This window comes from Mastigoproctus giganteus, chromosome 7 (genome assembly GCF_048544385.1).
Source record: "Mastigoproctus giganteus isolate SK-2022 chromosome 7, ASM4854438v1, whole genome shotgun sequence".
NCBI lineage: Eukaryota > Metazoa > Arthropoda > Arachnida > Uropygi > Thelyphonidae > Mastigoproctus > Mastigoproctus giganteus.
Genome location: NC_143581.1, coordinates 146003470 through 146009469, shown reverse-complemented (window position 1 = coordinate 146009469; position 6000 = coordinate 146003470). Strand labels below are relative to the sequence as shown.

The 6000-nt window shown below is 37.7% G+C and overlaps 1 long non-coding RNA gene across 1 annotated transcript in view; it reads right to left on the bottom strand.

Moving 5' to 3' along the window:
* Positions 1–1285: 1285 nt before the first annotated feature.
* Positions 1286–6000, bottom strand: part of LOC150083247 (uncharacterized) — a 224500-nt gene continuing 219785 nt past the window's right edge. The window contains exon 3 of the long non-coding RNA XR_016547175.1: positions 1286–1346. This is a non-coding gene — a long non-coding RNA (uncharacterized LOC150083247). The remainder of the gene's footprint in view (positions 1347–6000) is intronic.

Sequence of the window (6000 nt, the reverse complement as noted above, 5' to 3'; positions counted from 1 at the left end):
ACACGCAACTGAAGGAGGTTGTGTGGTAAATGGGCACAATCGAATGAATATTATTACTCTTTTGTTGTTTCTGAAGCAGTCGAATCAATCGGCGATTAAAGCAGAATTTCTTAGTATGTTATATTCATTTTGTATCCTGCAAAACCGATTGAAATTGTTCGATTGTTTGGGATAACAACATCCGATATTTCATTTCAGTCGGTTGCTCCCATCCCTTCCAATAATCTAAGCTATGGATTGCTCTTGGACTCCAAGGGATAGTGATTGTTGTGCTCTTGGGAATACCCAAGAGCACAAGAGGAATGCATCTTTGGAATACCCAAGGTATTCCAAAGATGTTATCCACACTCTTCACGGATCAGCCCTTGAGTATACATGTATGTATCGATTGCGCATTTATTTTTCTATTTTTTTAGCATTCATACAATATCAGAAAAAATCCATCCGAATTCTTCTTTGTGTTGGAATGAACACTGGTCATTCAAACCATGATGGCTAGTACATGCAAGAAAATGTCAGTTGACCTACACAATTAACTCACTGTTTACAATTGCACTACAAAAGCGCTACTTAGATAAAACGAAAAGGTGCCTGATTAAATTTGAGGTTGATAACTTGTAAATTTAATAAACTAGCGGTGAGTTTGAGAAAATGAACTTCGATTTCATTTTTCAGTTTATAAAATTCATTATAAGTGACAGGTTCGTTATGAAAATTTGCCTTTTAAAGAATTTATATATTTTACGCATTATTATTATTACTATTTGCATATTTATGTATTTGGGAAGGCATGCTTTTAATTTCAAGCCAACGAAGTATGTCGAAAATTAAAAAAATAATAATAATTTTCGAACTTATTGAAAAGAAACAGAAAACAGTTTAGCTATGAAGAAAAATTCTTTCTCGCTAGAAAAACAAGTTCATTAATTATTAAAAACAATCATCACTAAAATTGCTTTTCCTCTAAATAGCTTAATTTTTGCAACATTTTCGCACTTCTGCAAGGCGTAATAGCAAACCCGATACAATTCTTTGCCGCTCCACTAAGCTCGATCAAAGAGGAAATAAAAAATAAATGCGTATCGATTTAGGAGGACATTATGCAAAGGAGCGAAAATTCAATATAAATCCGAGAACTGATGCAAAAGTAAGAAACTTTTGTCGTGTTTCATTTTATGGAGTTTGTCCATCTGTTTTGGTCATCAACCCAAGGTATGAATGCCATAATCTAAACCTCGTATTTTAAAATACGTTTCCATGGCCACAAACAAAATTTAGAGGCTTACCTGTATTCTTGTAAGAGCTGCTAGCAAAGGATATCTCAGGATTTGGCAATGTCAAGTTGTCTGAAACGAAACGGAGAGAACCATTACACAAGTTACAAGAATCACAAGAGAAAAAACAAATAGAAAATTATAAGAAAATACAAATTACGCACTACCCTCCTTATCTAGGTAAGTATCCAGCTGACCTTTGAATTTCTTCCTGTGTGTTCCATAAAATTATGGAATACACAGGACAAAGGATAAAGTTCAATGATTGGCAATGAACTCGCTAATCAGCTCAAAGTGGAGAGTTCAGACACCATCAGCCCTCATCTTGGTACAGTGCTTCAGGTTACCATCCTCGACAAGTAAATTCTATTCACACCAATGTTTCCACCAAGAGTGTTGACATCTTTATGTGTCGAGCGATTTTAGAACAGGAAACATTATCGTCTACATTCATTTCAAAGTATAAACAAAGGTTTCGAATTTCTGGTTAGTATCATTCTTGATTGGTTGATTCTTCGGTTTACATAAAGACAACTCGAAGAAGGTAGGATGCTGTCTTATAGACGATAATGTTTCCTGTTCTTCTGGGTAAAATATCAGGTTCACAGAGGAATATTCCAGTAGAACCTTTCCATATGCCATTATGTTTGTAACCGATTAAGGTATGCAAGTTTATGATTATTATGCAAGACACAAGCAGGAGAATGTTTGGATGATTTACTTAATATAAAGTTGGTCATAATTTAAGGTGTTATACAGTGAGGTCTGTGTCGGCATGAATGAAACGGACATTCCAATTTGAAATCTACATGTTTCAAGCATGGTTAGGATAATGATGGCGAAATGGTGGACATAGGATGGTTAGACATTAGAAACGTACCAAAGGGCATTACTTCGGCGTGCTTGAGGAGTTATCTACCACACTATGTGAAATTCCAATGGTCACAGCAACAATAATACTCAGGCTGACGTTTAGATAGGCCAAAGACAAAGTGTCACTTTGTCTTTGGCAAATGTACTTCACCATTAGTCAAGATTCACAACAGGTTCTTATTGGCGATCCACACACTTTCTCATAGAACTTTTTACACAAATGATGGCCTCCAAATAACCCATGATATGACAACGCTCACTTTTATTGAATGAGTCGGAGCTGTGGGAAACCACCGGTGGCACCCCATCCCAAACACTATTTTCTTGAATGGGTCCTAAGTGACAATATAGTAGTTTCGCCATTTGTCACTCGTTTGAAGAGGTCTGGGTTTTCTAACCCAGAGGTCTGGAAGCAATTTCTAAAGTCCTCTTCAAACTGAAGAAGAAGAGAAGCTTTAAACGTTGCTATAAAAAGAAACTCAACGCTTAAGTTACTGATTTCCGTATATTAAACAATCTCGTGAGTGAGACGAGCTATCTATTGTGTGAGAATGGACTTTTGAGCTAGTGAGAATATTTCTATTTGTGTACGGCTTAATTTCCACAGGTATATTTCCTGTCAAATGAATTAAGTAACATTTTTTTCTGGAATTATTCAGATAGGAGAACAAGGACTTTTAAGAGAAATATCACAGTAACAATTCTAATCGAAACAAACCATAAAAATAAACAAGTAATTTCCTAGAAGAATTTATCTATTACTAATTGAAACACTCATTTCATTCATTGTAATCCAGCAAGGGGAGTTATTTAACTAACTGAAATACTCGGCATTACCCTGAAAAAATTCAGAATTACGCCTTGCTAGCCTAGAAGAATACTACTTTGCAAAGCTCGCTGACAAATCGATTTGAACAAAGTCTTGAATAATTCCTAAATTGTGCAACCCTCACAAAGTCTAGAACAGTTTCCCCCATACAGACGAGAATCGAACCCAGGGCGTTTCACATGGTGGGTAAAGACTGTAATCGTAGCTACTGGACTAGGGGAAGATCTACTGAAGATGAAGATGGACATCATAATTAAAAGCTTCTTGAAAGGGTTTGCTGTGTTGATGGGACGTTTGGATTTATTATTCACTTTTCCCTTAATAAAGAATTATATTTTGAATAAATATAGCTTTAATTTGCTCTGCCTTTGAAAAAAGCAATTCTCAAACTTAGCATTTCATTTTATTCGCTCATCATTGAAGATACATTTCCATGGCCATCCTGCCCTTTGTGTACACCAAAAATGGCTTATTAATATTTCGCTCAGGAATTTAAGAAGTTTCCCGAAATGTAATCCGCAAGCCCATTACCAGAAGATTGTAATTCCTCGCTAAAAAGCGGCGTTTATAGAAACAGTAATATCCCTCTATTACCCCTTATCAATCATGAGGTCTTGCACAACTAAAAACATCGAGGGTGCTCAATTAAAGTACCACTCGGGATATTCGAGCATCATAATAACGCTAAGCCTTATCATAAGAGTTTCAGTATCTGAATTGTATCAGTATAAGAGGTTTTGCTGTGGCCATGCTATCGCTATTACATTACAGACTTGGTCATATTAAAACAACTGCTTCAACAGATTGTATTAAGAAGATATGAACACATCGTTGGTTGAGAAAATTGCTTCTGACAACTTGATGGGTATACTTACCGTAAAAGAATAAGCAATTGAGAAATCCAGTCAGCAGAGCTTGGATGAAAACAAAAGATCAGAATTACAGCACGAAAAGAAATACGATTTTTCATCTAGAAGCTATTTCTTTCTTTCTTTTACCAAACATGTTTTGCCCAAAATTCTACAATACAAAAATAGGTAAAAATAGATTTTTCTCGAAACTTTCGTGTTCTTTAAAGTATAAAGAATTGCCACAACTTCTCTAAGAAATGCGAAAAGAAAATACAAGCAGAAGCAATCTGCTTTATAGCAGACGCAGAAATCGAACACTATCAAAGACAAATAGCTAACAGAAACAGAGAGAAAATATGAAATCTTCTTGCCTTAAGAGTCAGTAAATACTCTCAGAACAAGCAGCTATTGTTATAAAGCGGAACCTTCACTCAATCCGATATCATTTATTCGCGGATATAAACAAGTCAAAACAATAACAAACTGTAATACTCTTCTGGAAATATGGCACTTCATCACGCACGCATCATTGCAGGGCACGTGCTTAATGTCACAGTGACATAAGACCGTGAATGGATGCATTACTTCAGCTTTATAGAGATCTCTATAACGCTAACACTTCCATTTTCCACCAGTTCAAATAACCTCTCGATAATTTTATTTTGTGAAGCCATAAAACAATTAAATGCCCTTCGTGTTGCCATGGAAACCGTACGAACGAGTAGAATGGATCCAGGTTAGAATTTCGTGCATACTCTACTCCTCCCCTCCACCTATTCCACACTACAGTACAGGTTATTTTCTTTTGCTAACAGCGGTAAGATTTTGCTCCGGGAACTCCGTCTTTTTCCTGTATAAATAAATCGTCATCCGTGACAGCTTATTCATGGCTTAGCTACTTGTCATTCGTTTCGAAAGGTCTAGGTTCGAGTCCCGTACTATAGTGGGGAGTAAATTCTTCTACTTTCGTTCACAAGAGTAACGTAATTATAAGTGAAAGTGAGATAATTCAATGCTGAATGGAGTACGAAATCTATTTCCATGTTCAAAACGTTTTGACTTCTTTTTTTGGGGTCCTTGTGGTTATTAAAATTAGATGCAACCGTGGCAACAATTCACGGTTCATTTCGACTATTATTTTATGCTTGTCACGGCTAGTCAACTCAGTCAATAGATTGCAGTTCATTTAGAAACTTGAGAGTAATCGGCCTCCCGCGCGCACAACTGATTGGTCAGTTACCTTGAAGATGGAGGTCGGCAAAAAAACAGCAGTGACCTCACGCAGCACTGAATCGGCAATGGGTTTCGCCGCGGTCTTCCTTTTACAGACGAAGTCAAGCTCTTCTCCACAGTTACGGATGGGGTCATTGCGGTGAGCTTGAAGCCCTGAGTGGGAGCTAGGTCTCAATGTCGCCAAGTAAATGAGCTCGGTAATGCATGGGGAAGCAACAACAGAATTCGCAGCTTCAACCTTGGGAATATCAGTGGAAGACAAATCGCATGTCAACGAGATGATCGTATTTCTGAAGTCGAAATACGAGTTAGGTGAACGTGTATAAGTCATCACAAGGGTTACTCCGATGTCCTTCGACTAAAGCAAGAGGTACTGAGGGCACATTACTGATGTCACAGATGGTTCGGCGCCTTGGAATGACTACGCTCGACTTGGCTGAGTCTTTGGCCTCATATCTCTGGTGTTTTACATCATTTATCTCTCTCTCTCTCTCTCTCTCTCTCTCTCTCTCTCTCTCTCTCTCTCTCTCTCTCTCTCTCTCTCTCCTGTCTTAGTGCCATGTTTGTAGCTTGGCAAATTATGGTGAACAAACAAATAATCTAGCTCATGTCATTCGATTTACAGAGAAAGTTGTACACTGGTGTGCAAAATTTAAGGACCATTCAGATTTTCGCCTGTAGCTTCTCATAGGAGTGACCTGGATATGGGAAAAGCGTACCAAAGGAACCTCGTGAGATACAGAAATGATGAACGAATCAATACCAACACAACAACGGAAACAAAACGGTACAGAGGGACTTTATTGAAAAATGGCAACATAGCACTGGCTGTTATGATACAGATGCATCACTGCCAAAGATGGAACAAAGGGAAGAGGTAGTCCTCACTAGGAGGTATGGCCACCCCTAATGTTGATGCAGGCTTTGCACCGCCTGTCCA